Source organism: Myotis myotis, unplaced genomic scaffold (assembly GCF_014108235.1).
Source record: "Myotis myotis isolate mMyoMyo1 unplaced genomic scaffold, mMyoMyo1.p scaffold_m19_p_2, whole genome shotgun sequence".
NCBI classification, from domain to species: domain Eukaryota; kingdom Metazoa; phylum Chordata; class Mammalia; order Chiroptera; family Vespertilionidae; genus Myotis; species Myotis myotis.
The window spans coordinates 137,128,213-137,142,108 of record NW_023416324.1 but is presented as its reverse complement, the minus strand read 5'-3'; the positions used below and the strand labels follow the sequence as shown (position 1 = coordinate 137,142,108).

At 47.9% G+C, this 13,896-nt stretch overlaps 1 protein-coding gene across 1 annotated transcript in view; it reads left to right on the top strand.

Moving 5' to 3' along the window:
* The first annotated feature begins 13,395 nt into the window (after window positions 1-13,395).
* Window positions 13,396-13,896, top strand: part of TMEM45A (transmembrane protein 45A) — a 99,964-nt gene continuing 99,463 nt past the window's right edge. The window contains exon 1 of the mRNA XM_036348319.1: window positions 13,396-13,737. The gene's annotated coding sequence lies outside the window, so the exon portion shown is untranslated. The remainder of the gene's footprint in view (window positions 13,738-13,896) is intronic.

The window sequence follows — 13,896 nt, the reverse complement described above, 5'->3', positions numbered from 1 at the left end:
AAGTTACTGGTTTGATTCCTGGTCAGGACATACGCCCTGGTTGTGAGCTTGATTCCCCATAAGGGTTGTGCAGGAGGCAGCCAATTGATATTGCTCCCTCATCAATGTTCCTCTCTCTCTCCCTCTCCCTTTCTTTCCCTCTTTAGAATCAATAAAAAACATTTTAAAAATTAAAAATAGAGTTGTCGTACGATCCAGCAATACTTTTGGGTATTTACCTAAAGGAAATGAAACACTAACTTGAAAACATATGTGCATCCCCATGTTCACTGCAGCATCATTTACAATAGCCAAAGTGTCCATCAGTGGATAAATGAGTAAAAAGATGTGGTATCTATACACAAAGGAATATTATTCAATCATTAAAAAGAATGAAATCTTGCCATTTGTGACAGCATGGATGAATGTTGAGGGCATTATACTAAGTGAAATGAGTCAGATAGAAAAAGACAAATACAGTATAATCTCACTTATGTGTGGAATCTAAAAAAAAAAGCTCATAGATACAGAGAACAGATTGGTGGTTGCCAAAGGCAGGTGTGTGTGTGTGTATGTGTGTGTGTGGTTTTTTTTTGGGGGGGGGGCGATGCGGAGGGAAGAATGGGGGGAGGGGGTCAAAAGGTACAAACTTCCAGTTATAAAATAAACTAGAGGCCCAGTGTACAAAAATTTGTGCACTCGGGGTTGAGGGGGGTCCCTCAGCCCGGCCTGTGCCCTCTCGCAGTCTGGGACCCCTCAGGAGATAACGATCTGCTGGCTTAGGCCTACTCCCGGGTGGCAGAGGGCAGGCCCAATCCCTAGGTGCAACCCCTAGTAAGGCTCAGAGCAGGGCCGATAGGGGAGTTGGGGCGCCACCCCCTGTCATGCACAGAGCAAGGCCAATCAGGGGGTTGGGGAGCTCCCCCTGTCACGCACAGAGCAGGGCCCATTAGGGGGTTGAGGAGCTCCCCCTGTCACGCACAGAGCAGGGCCCATTAGGGGGTTGAGGAGCTCCCCCCTATCACACACAGAGCAGGGCGGATCAGGGGGTTGGGGCGCTGCCCTCTATCACCCACAGAGCAGGGCCAATCAGGGGGTTGGGGCGCCGCCACTCTCACACTCAGGGCAGGGCCGATGGGGAGGTTATGGCTCTACCCCGTCACACACAGAGCAGGGGCCGTGGGGGGGGGGGAGGGTTGGGGCGCCCACCCTGTCACACACAGAGCAGGGCCAATAGGGGGTTGGGGCGCCGCACCCTGTCACACACCGAGCCGCAGGGCGATCAGGGGGTTGGGGAGCTCCCCCCTATCAGGCACAGAGCAGGGCTGATCAGGGGGTTGGGGCGCCTTCCCCTGTCATGAACAGAGCAGGGCGGATAGGGAGGTTGTGGCCCCACCCCCTGTCACACACAGAGCTGCAGGGCGATCAGGGGTTTTGGGCGCTGCCCCCTGTCATGCTGATCCCGGTGCCGGGAGGCCTCCCGGCTCCGCTGATCCCAGTGCTGGGAGGCATATTACCCTTTTACTATATAGGATAGAGGCCTGGTGCATGGGTGGGGGCTGGCTGGTTTGCCCTGAAGGGTGTCCTGGATCAGGGTGGGGGTCCCCACTGGGGTGCCTGGCCAGCCTGGGTGAGGGGATGATGGCTGTTTGCAGCTGGTCACACACCCTTCGGGGTGGGGGTCCCCACTGGGGTGCCTGGCCAGTCTGGGTGAGGGGCTGAGGGCTGTTTTCACACTGGTGGGTGACTGAAGCTCCCAACTTCTCCTTTTTTTTCTTTTTTTTATTCTGGGCCAGCTTTAGCTCTGGCTCCAGCTCTGAGGCCTCTGCTGCTGAAAGCAGGTATCTGGTTTGTTTGTGTTCTATAATCGAAACACTGTATCACATCCAGCTCTGAGATCCCGGCTGGCTAAAAGCAGGTTTCTGGGGTTTTGTTTAGCTCCTATATTTGTAACAATGTTTCAAACTGCAAGCTCAGAGGCCGGCAAGGCAGGCAGGGAACGCTGGAGTCCTCCATCACTGAAGCAAACAAGCCTCATGTTAGCTTCAAGCTGCCTGGCTGCCGGCCGCCATCTTGGCTGGCAGTTAATTTGCATATCGCCCTGATTAGCCAATGGGAAGGGTAGCAGATGTACGGCTAATTACCATGTTTCTCTTTTGTTAGATAAGTCCTGGGGATATAGTGTACTGCATGGTGACCATAATTAATAATGCTATACTACATGTTTGATAGGTGCTAAGGGAATAGGTCTTAAAGGTTCTCATCACAGGAAAAAAGTTTCCTTAAACCATATATGGTGATAGAAGACTTATTGTGATAATCATTTCACAATATGTACAAATATTGAATCGCTATCTTGGACACCTGAAACAAATGTAATGTTATATGTCAATTATAATGTTATATGTCAAGTATATCTCAATGAAAAAATAAGCAAACAGACCAAAAACAATAGTGAACGGAGAAGCCTTTCTATCTTACCCAGCCCTTTTAGTCCCAGCTCATGCGTGCTTGTGTGCCCAGCTGGGCTCTTGAGTGGCTTAAACCAGAGGCTGCCACACCTCGCCTTGGCTCAGAGTCTCTCCCTTGATGACTAATTGCCAAGATCTGCCTGCACTGTGCTGGTGAAACAGCAGTGAGCAACGCCTGTTGTCCAGGGACTCACATTCCAGGGAGGAAAGAGATAGCAAACAAAAATTTACACATCACTGGCTCAGAGATAACTTGTTAAAAAAAACACTGCGTCACTGTCTAGCTTGAAGACCTTGGCAGATTTCCTGTCATTTAAAGAATTAAATCAAAACCTTTTAGCACAACATCAAACACTCATCTAACTGGTTTTCAAACTTTAAAGAAGACATTGTTTCACACTCTTCTGACGTCCTCTCTTTTTTCCCCCTCCTCAATCTTCTGTGCACAACACATCTTTCTTCAGAGTTCATGTTTTCACTGTTATTGTGTAAATTGCCTTCCAGTGCTTTGGTGGAGGGATAAGTACAAACAAATGAAAACTTTATAATAACTATTGTGTCTATTTGTTTAGATTTTCCATTTGGGATGGGCACTGGTTAGCCATTAATTAAGGGGTCATGATAATATACTGCTCATGAACCATTTGAACATGAGTAAGGAGCCAACCAAGGACTTTCCCAGGAATCTCTTTTCTCATCTCTGAAATACATCTACCACCTGTGATTAGTTCATGTGTTTAAAGGCTGCTCACTATGTTCTTATAAACAAGTGGCTTTACTTCTCACCCCTCAATTTGCAAACATAGTAAGACAATGACAAGTCACCATTTCCAGGAAGTGCAGGAGCAAATAAAAAAACAGACGAAACAAAACATGGTAAGGAGGGGGAATGAGAGAAACAGAGCGAAGGACTTTTAAAGACCATCTGATAAAAAGTACTAGGGATGTGATGTGCACATGATGATGATAGTTACCACTCATGTGTGATATACATAAAAACTATTAAGAGAGCAAATCCTGAGTTCTCTTTACAAGGAAAAAAAACACACATTTTCTCTCTATTTTTAAAATTTCTTTTCATTGTGTCTATCTGAGATGATGGATGTTAACTAAACTTATTGTGTAATCACTTCACAATATATGTAAGTGAAACCTTTATGCTGTACACCTGAAACCCATACAATGGTGCACGGCAATGATCTACATATATAAAAGCCTAAGCGACCATTCGACCAGTAGCTATGATGCTCACTGACCACTGGGGGCAGATGCTTAACGCACAGGCATGGAAACATGGAACAGACTGATGAACCTCAGAAGGAAGTGGGGGAGATAAGGGCGGGAAGAGATTAACCAAAGATCTTATATGCATACTAGAGGCCCGGTGCACGGATTCGTGCAATGGTGGAGTCCCTTTGACCTTGCCTGTGGGGATTGGGCCAAAACTGGCAGTCTGACATCTCCTGAGGGTTCCCAGATTGCAAGAGGGTGCAGGCCAGGCCGAGGGACCCCACCAGTGCACGGATCCATGCACCGGGCCTCTAGTATCTCAATAAAACCGAGGGGAAAAAAGACCATCTGATCCAAGACTGTCCCATCCTAATTCCTACTTGAGGCAGGAACTCCCTCTGCAGTGAGTCTGCCAGGTGTGTACCAGGCTTTGCTTGATGACTGCCAGGGCTAGAAGGCAGTCTCTTTCACTGAGTTGAAGCTCTCATAGTCAATGCTGTTGTTATCCTGCTCTCCTTCTCCTCCCACCACACACACAAAAAGGGCCCTTTCTCATCCTCAGCTGCAATCTCCCTTTTGTAAGGGCTCCATCCATGTGGAATGTGGTCTTTTTCGTTGCCTGGAGTACCTTACAGCATAGCTTCCTCTCCTGAATGATGTCACTACAGTTCTCGAGGAGAGCACGCACGCCTTTCTCTTCCTCTCTCCGCCCTGTGGGAACCTCGGGGGAACACTTTGTGCCATCCACTGTTGCTCACAGAACCTGAGTTCCACAGCCCATCACCCTGAATGCCTTCACTTGAACCTCTAGTTTGTCAACGTTTTGTTTAAAATATGGCATCCATAGTAATAAAAATGTAAGTGAAAACAAGAGGCTATATATTTTTTATTTTTATTGATTTCAGAGAGGAAGGGAGAGAGAGAGAGAGAGAGAGAGAGAGAGAGAGAGAGAGAGAGAGAGAGAGAGAAACATCAATGATGGGAGAAACAGGTGCAGCTACCTCCTGCATGCCCCCCACTGGGGATTGTGCGCACAACACGGACATGTGCCCTGACCGGGAATCCAAGGATGACCGCCTGGTTCATAGGTCAACACTCAACCACTGAGCCATGCTGCCTAGGAGAGACTATTTAAAACTCAAATTTGCAAATATTTAAAAATTTTTCTCAGAGTTTGGAAAGGTTAAGCTGTAATATTAAAGTACAACTTTTGTCAAATGCTTGTTATACATCAATTAATATGTTTGTATGATTTTTCTTCTGTAGGCTGTTAGTATCATGGTTTGTATTGATTGATTTTTGAATATTGAACAAGACTTATAACTCCGGGAAAAAACACACACTTGGTCATGGTGTCTAATTATTTTTATGTTTTGCTGGATTCCATTTGCTAATATTTTGTTAAGAATTTTAGTGCCATATTCAGGAGGGGTATGGTGTGTAATTTTCTTTGTCTAATGTGTTTGTTTGTTTGTATTTCGGAGTAACACTGATTTCACAAAGTGAATTGGAAGTATTCTCTCTTCTTTTATTTTCTGGAAGGGATTATATAGAATTGGTGTTAATTCTTCCTTGAACATTTGGTAGAGTTCTCCAGTAAAACCCATTTGGGCCTGGAGATTTTGTATTTAAAGTATGGGAGAATTTATTTATTTATTTTAATTTTCTTTATTTTTTATCTTATTAAATTTATTTGGCTGATAAAACCATACAGGTTTCAAGTGTGCAACTCAACAAAACATCATCTGCACACTATGTTATGTGCTCACCACCAAAGTCAAGTCTCATTTCATTTCCATTTATCCCCCCTTTGCCCACTTCCACCTCTCCTCACCCATTTCCCTCTGCTATCACCATACTGTTGTCCATGCTTATGTGTCATATATATATATTAGTGGCCCAAAACACAGATTTGTACACATTGAAAGGAAATTAATTAGAAGAAATATTTTAATATTGCTATTTACCCTTTCTCAATAATAGAAGTGTCAACCAAATTCATGATTGACAATGACAGATCGAAATGCATGCGTGCAATTGGTGCGAGCGAGAGCTTTATATATATTGAGCATGCACTAGTCAACTTAGCCTTTTATCTATAACTAGAGGCCTGGTGCACAAAAATTTGTGCACTTTTGGGGGGGGGGCCCTCAGCCTGGCCTGTGCCCTCTCGCAATCTGGGACCCCTTGGGGGATGTCCACCTGCTGGCAGTCAGACATCCCTCTGGCAGCCCGGGAGCCCTCAGGGGATGTCCACTTGCCAGTGGGGAGCAGGCCTAAGCTGCAGTCGGACATCCTTAGTGCTGCTGAGGAGGCAGGAGAGGCTCCCGCCACCACTGCTGTGTTGGCAGCCATCAGCCTGGCTTGTGGCTGAGCAGAGCTCCCTTTGTGGGAGCGCACTGACCAGTAGGGGGCAGCTCCTGCATTGAGCATCTGCCCCCTGGTGGTCAGTGTGTGTCATAGTGACCAGTCATTCCCAGTCATTCTGCTGTTAGGGTCAATTTGCATATTACCCTTTTATTATATAGAATAGAGGCCTGGTGCATGGGTGGGGGCTGGCTGGTTTGCCCTGAAGGGTGTCCCAGATCAGGGTGGGGGTCCTGCTGGGGTGCCTGGCCAGCCTGGGTGAGGGGCTGATGGCTGTTTGTAGGCTGGAAAGCCCCCCAGTGGGAACCCTCACTCCATGAGGGTGTGGCCAGCCTGGGTGAGGGGCTGAGGGCTGTTTTCAGCCTGGCCACACCCTCTTCAGGGTGAGGGTCCCCACTGGGGTGCCTGGCCAGCCTGGGTGAGGGGCTGATGGCCATTTTCAGGCTGGCCACACCCCCCTGGTGACCCAAGCTATCAGCCTCTCCTTTTGGGCTGGAAGCAGGCATCTGGGATTTATTTATTTTCTATAATTGAAACTTTGTAGCCTTGAGCAGCACCCAGGGCTGGCCAGGGCAGGCAGGAAGCTTGGCTTCCTCCATCGCCGGGGGCAACCCAAGCCTCCTGCTGGTCCAGCTCCGTGGCCGCCACCATCTTAGTTGGGTTAATTTGCATACTCGCTCCTGATTGGCTGGTGGGCGTGGCTTGTGGGTGTAGTGGAGTGGCGGAGTGATGGTTAATTTACATGTTTCTCTTTTATTAGTGTAGATAATAAAAGCATAGTATGCTAATTAGACCCAACGTCCTTCTGGATGTCCTTCCAGGACGACCTTCTGGGTGAAGCTGGGGCTGTGAGGAAAGCCTGGGTCTGGGGTGCTGGAGGGAAGCCTGGGTCCCATGTGACAGAGGGAAGTCACTACTGGCAGCTGGGGGAAGGAAGGCCTATTCTGGAACAAATTTTGTGCATTGGGCCTCTAGTATATATGTATATAGAATAAACTTGCTTAATTGGATCTGCCTTTTGATTTATCTAAACTTTTTCCAGCCCACTGAAGCACCCCAACATCTCTTTCAGGCAATTTTCAGCAACACAGCAGTAAATATCAACACGAAGCAGATTATTATTGTAGATCACGTGGGGAGAACAAAGGGTAAAATATTTAACGGCAGCCGTGTTTGACTATATTCTGTGCAGTGAGAAAACCTGAAGTCTTTTTCAAGGCCCACCATTTCTTACTTCTTTTCAGTTGGGTCAAGTTTCTAAACTTTCTAAATCTCTGTTTTCTGGTTAATGAAAGGAAAATAGGATTCTACCAAGTCTCCTATCTACTTACCCCAGGACTTCCGTGAGGATCAAATGAGATGAGGCACAGGAACACGTGTCACAGACATTTGGTTATAGTGTGGAATGTTTGCACCTGGCTATAAAGCAAGCCATGTTCCTGGGCTGAAGAAACTCCAATGAGGCTAGTCGCTAGGGAGAGGAAGCCGGGCATTGCTACATGATGTCATTACTTGATGCCCACAGTGACTGTTTCTTGCCTCGGCTGGGCTGTGGGCCGCATTTTGCGCCATTGGGTCTTGACAGCGTTGGCTGCAATTGGTGGGGTGTCCCTCTGGGTGGTGGCGGAGCCTGTGTCCCACTTGGGGGAAGCTGAGTGTTGCTTTGTTGGCACCAGGTCTGTAGTGCTGTTTCTTTGTAAATGGCCAGTGCACATCATGGCAGCTCCTGCGTTGAGCGTCTGCTCCTGGTGGTCAGTGTGTGTCAAAGCGACCGGTTGGATGGTCGAAGGTACGCTTAGCATATTTTATATATATAGATTGCTTAATCCCTTTACCTCTTTTTTTTAAAAAAAAAATATATTTTATTGATTTTTTACAGAGAGGAAGGGAGAGGGATAGAGAGTTAGAAACATCGATGAGAGAGAAACATTGATCAGCTGCCTCTTGCACACCTCCTACTGGGGATGTGTCCACAACCAAGGTACATGCCCTTGACCGGAATCGAACCTGGGACCTTTCAGTCCTCAGGCCGATGCTCTATCCACTGAGCTAAACCGGCTAGGGCCCCTTTACCTCTCTTTTTTCCCAGCTCCCCTACTCTTCTTCCCTCTGAGATCTGTCAGTATGTCCCATGCCTCCATGTCTCTGGATCTATTTTGTTTGTCAGTTTATTATGTTCATTAGATTCCACATATAAGTGAGATCATATGGTATTTTTCTTTCTCTGATTGGCTTATTTCACTTAGCATAATACTCTCCAGGTCCATCCATGTGATTGCAAAAAGTAATATTGTCTTCTCTTTCTACAGCCAAGTAGTATTCCATTGTGTATCCACTTTGTTATCCACTATCTACTGATGGGCATTTGGGCTGTTTCCAGATTGTGGCTATTGTAAATAATGCTGCAATGAACATATATATAGAGGCCCGGTGCACAAATTTGTGCTCGGGTGGGTCCCGAAGGGGATGGAGTGCGGCCGGCCCTCTGGGCGGGTGGTGGGACACCCTTGCCAGCCCAGGATTGCATCTGTCCTGCTGATGTTTGCGCTGGTTGTTGGGAGCCACCTGGTGACCACTTTATATCCTCTCTTCTTTGCAGGGCATCTAGGGGGGGGAAGCACACTAGGTGCCTAAGGCCGACTTCCAGGAGGCTGGCGGTGCTGTCAGGATCTTGCCAGCAGTGCTGGCCCAGTGCCTGGTCCATTCTCCAGAGATTGGACCTGCAGGACTACTGAGGGAGTGAGTGGCTGCCGCTGGGCTGGTGGGCCGCCTGATGGGTCGGTCAGCAGCGCTCCCACTGTGGGAGCACACTGACCACTAGGGGGAAGTTCCTGCATTGAGTGTCTGCCCCCTGGTGGTCAGTGTGTCCTAGTGATTGGTTGACCGGTTGTTCAGTCATTCAGTTCTTAGGCTTTTATAATATATACTAGAGGCCCGGTGCACAAAAATTTGTGCACTCGGGGGAGAGGGGGGTCCCTCAGCCCAGCTTGTGCCCTCTCGCAGTCTGGGACCCCTCGGGAGATAACGACCTGCTGGCCTAGGCCTGCTCCCGGGTGGCAGAGGGCAGGCCCAATCCCTAGGTGCAGCCCCTGGTCGGGCTCAGAGCAGGGCCGATTGGGGAATTGGGGTGCCGCCCCTGTCATTGGGGATTGGGAGGTTGCGATGCCACCCTCAGTCACACTCAGGGTAGGGCCGATAGGGGGGTTGGGGCACCGCCCCCTGTCATACTCAAGGCAGGGTCGATGGGGAGGTTGCGGCGCCACCCCCTGTCACGCACAGAGCAGGGCCCATCAGGGGGTTGGGGAGCTCCCCCCTGTCATGCACAGAGCAGGGAGGATCAGGGGGTTGGGGCGCCACCCTCTATCACCCACAGAGCAGGGCTGATCTGGGGGTTGGGGCACCGCCACTGTCACACTCAGGGCAGGGCCGATGGGGAGGTTATGTCTCTACCCCGTCACACACAGAGCAGGGCCCGTGGGGTGGGGTGGGATTGGTGCGCTGCACCCTGTCACACACAGAGCCACAGTGCGATCAGGAGGTTGGGGAGCTCCCCCCTATCAGGTACAGAGCAGGGCCGATCGGGGGTTGGGGCGCCTTCCCCTGTTAGGAACAGAGCAGGGCCGATAGGGAGGTTGTGGCCCCGCCCCGTCACACACAGAGCCACAGGGCGATCAGGGGGTTTGGGCGCTGCCCCCTGTCATGCTGATCCCGGTGCCGGGAGACCTCGCGGCTCCACTGATCCCGGTGCTGGGAAGCATATTACCCTTTTACTATATAGAATAGAGGCCTGGTGCATGGGTGGGGGCTGGCTGGTTTGCCCTGATGGGTGTCCCGGATCAGGGTGGGGGTCCCCACTGGGGTGCCTGGCCAGTCTGGGTGAGGGGCTGAGGGCTGTTTTCAGGCTGGGACTGAAGCTCCCAACTGCTTCTTTTTTTCTTTTTCTTTTTTTTATTCTGAGCCAGCTTTAGCTCTGAGGCTCCAGCTCTTAGGCCTCTGCTCCTGAAAGCAGGTATCTGGTTTGTTTAGGTTCTACAATTGAAACTCTGTATCAACTCCAGGTCTGAGATCCCGGCTAGCTGAAAGCTGGTTTCTGGGGTTTTGTTTAGCTTCTATTTTTGTAACTATGTTTCAAACTGTCAGCTCAGAGGTCTGCAGCGGCAGGCGAGGAACGTTGGAGTCCTCCATCACTGAAGCAAGCAAGCCTCATGTTAGTTTCAAGCTGCCTGGCTGCCGGCTGCCATCTTGGCTGGCAGTTAATTTGCATATCGCCCTGATTAGCCAATGGGATGGGTAGCGGTCGTACGCCAATTACCATGTTTCTCTTTTATTAGATAGGAGATATTCTTTTGAATTATGTTTCAGGATTCTTAAGATATATTCCCAGAAGTGGAATTGCTGTGTCAAAAGGTAGGTCCATTTTTAATTTTTTTGAGGAAATGCCATACTGCTTTCCACAGTGGCTACACTAATCTGCATTCCCACCAGCAATATACGAGGGTTCCCTTTTCTCCACATCCTTGCCAGCACTTGTTGTTTATTGCTTTATTGATGATAGCCATTCTGACAGGTGACACCTCATTGTAGTTTTAATTTGCATCTCTCTGGTGATTAGTGACATTGAGCATTTTTCATATGTGTATTGGTTGTCTATATGTCCTCTTTGAAGAAGTGTCTATTCAGATCCTTTGCCCAGTTTTTAATTGGGTTGTTTATCTTCTTGGTGTTGAGTTTTACAAGTTCTTTTTATATTTTGGAAAGTATGGGAGTATTTAAAGAACGAATTAAATTTCCTTAAGAGTTATAGGGATATTCAAAATATTGATTTCATATTGAGTTGTGGTAATTTGTGTTTTTCAAGGAATTGGCCCATTTCATTTAAGTTATATATGTGTGTGTTGAGTTGTTTTCTTATTTTCTTTTTGACTCCTGCAAGGTCTGTTTAATTCTTGACATTGGTAATTTGTGTCTTCTCTCTTTATTTCTTTGTCAATCATGCTAGTGGCTTGCCAATTATATTGATTTTTTTCAAAACCTAGCTCTTTGTTTTCACTTTGTTATAGCCTTGTGAGGGTGGAAGTCTAGACTCTACACTTGGCCTCTGCTGTGCGGGTGTGGGCTGAGCCACAGTTTTTTCTGTGGTGTTTGGCTGGAGTAGAGCCTTTACTATCTAAAGTTATTGTTATGATTGTTTTAGGCTCCCCTTTCCTAGCCCTTTGGCTAGAGAGAATAAACTTTTCTTGGGCTCCAAGTCTGGGTTAATGAAACAAAAAGAAAACCTGGAGAACTCACCATTATGTCATTCTTTGGGTCCCTAGATTCCTAGCCAGTGTGTCATCTTCCTCTTCTTATGTTTGTGTGTGTGTGTGTGTGTGTGTGTGTGTGTGTGTATATATATATATATATATATATATATATATATATATATATATATATATATATATATTTAGGCTCTTTAGTTGACTAACAGGAGAAATAGGGAAAATTATGTAAACTCTACCTTCTTGCAGGCTGGAATCCCCAGAAATCTTTTTTTAGCAGATTGATCATGGAAGGTTTGGTCATATACCTTGACTACCATTCCAGTATTAAGTAGCTTTTGTGATAAGAGGTGCATTCTTGTCAAATTACAAATGCTTCAGTAAGTCAAACTTTTGATTGATTTCAAGGGCCAACCCTTCTTTGTGAGTTTTCTTGGCTGCCAGAGGGATTGAGTGTTGTGAATCCACTCATGGTTTCTCAGTTTACTTGTCAAGCAGGGCCCTGAGTTTTTGGAGAGCTTGTGGAGGTGTGGTAACATTGCAATCAGGGTGATCCAGACTGAAGTGTCTGACTAGCCCACTGTGGCAAACATACACTAAGGTAGCCCCCCATGATCTCTACCGCCTGGCTTTTAGGAAGTGCAGGAGCTAAGAGTAAACCCTAGGGGGGAAGGGTAGCTGCTAGCTGACATCCAGAAAGAACCTGGGGACTCGGCCCTATAGCTGCAAAGAAATGAATCGAGACAGCAACCTGACAGAGCTTGAAAGCAGATTCTTCCCCAGTCAAGCCTCCAGATGAGAATGCAGCCTGGACAACACCTTGATTGTAGCCTTGTGAGACCCTGAGCAGAGTCCAGCTAAGCCACGCCTGGACTCCTGACCCTCAGAAACTGTGCAATAATAAATTTGTGGTGATCTGTTACATAGATAGCAATAGGTAACAAATATACCAACCAAGAGGACATCATCTATGCGGTGAAAGCTTTGGGCATAAGAAGGTAGAGGCACTCACAGGAAATGCTGACCCAACCACTCCTGGAAAATGGCATATGTTTATGCATCCATGGTACAGTGCTGCAAACATCTATTGGAGACTTTGGTAATATGCTGAGATAGGCTTCTCTGCATCTTGGTAGCCTTTATCTGAAAATGAAGATAATTATAATATTTACTTATAAGGTGGTTGTTAAAGAACTAAATATGATGTGGGTCAAGCTGGCACCTTCTAATGTGTGTGGCCCAATAAGTGTGGCTCTTGCCATGTTAATATGGGGTCACATTTCAATGAGGTCACATTTCTGTCAACATCTTTAAGTTATAATGGCAATGGATTTGCAAATCTCAACCTCCCCAACCCTCACCAATTAATCAACCAACCAACCAGTTAACCCTTCCACGATTTCCCCAGGATCAAAGCATTGTTGGGGGAGAGTCCTGTCTAATTTCTCATAGCACCAAGCAACATTTCTTATTTCCACCATCCAACAACAAAAACACCAAGCCAACCCTGGCCTTGTCTCCACAGATAACAACCACCTCCTGGTTAATAAGGACTTCAAAGGGTTCATTAGGGCTTTTCCGCCAACAAAAAGAACACTATCCTCAAGGGACAGGCTCTTGGATTTTATAATTTGCTCCCTGTAGAAAGTGGAGAGAATGTAGTTCTGACCTGGTCTGAACGCCCTTTGGGAGCGTGGGCATCGGGGAGCCCCAGTCCCATGCACTTGGAAATGCAGGGGACTTAAGCGAGCGCGGGGCGCGCCTTAATTTCATTCCAAGAATAGATTGAAATCATCCTGTGTAAACCAGTCTAACTGCCTAAAAGAATGGGCATAACAGGGGCCTGCGTGCGGAGGAGCCACACCTCGGCCCCGGGCCCCTCTCGGGCTCGCTTGCCCCGCCGAGTGCCACATCAGCGCGCGCGCAGCACTTCCAGGTTCCTTAAGAGGATGGAACGAGCTGGCCCGGCGGGCGGAGGCGGGCCCCAGGCCGGCCGGAATGGCGGGCCGACCGGCCAATAGGCGACAGGTGAGGAATCGCGGCCACCAATGAGCTGGAGCTTCGGGTAGCCGCCGCGGCTGAGATTCGTGCCGGGCGAGGGAACCAGATGAGGCACATCTGGACAGCTGCGCTGAGGAGCTGGGCAGCCCCTTCGCGGGGGCCCAACGTCAGCTGAGCACGTCTCCCACGTCCTCTCCTTCTGGCCACTTATTATTTATTCATTTTCCCAAAGAAGCAACCAAGGATCCAAGTGTAAAACTTTCCCCCCCTCTAATGCGAGACGGGGCCAGGTCCCATCCAACACATAGGTTCATTTTCATGGGGCTCTGCGATCAAAAGAACAGAAAGAGCAACAACAAAAGCCGAGCCGCTGTCTGACTTAAACTGGCAAAGTGGAAAAAATAAAGTGTTGAGTAAACAGACGGAGTTGGGTAAGTTTTGGAGACGTGCTGGGTGTCTTGTTTCTCCCGCTGTGATCTCTATTCTGAGTCTTTCTGCTGTTCTCACTAGTCTCTTCGTCAGGGAAAGGAAAAATACCGCTCGCTGCTACAGGCACAGAGCCTTGGCTTCCTTTTCTTCTACTTTGCTGA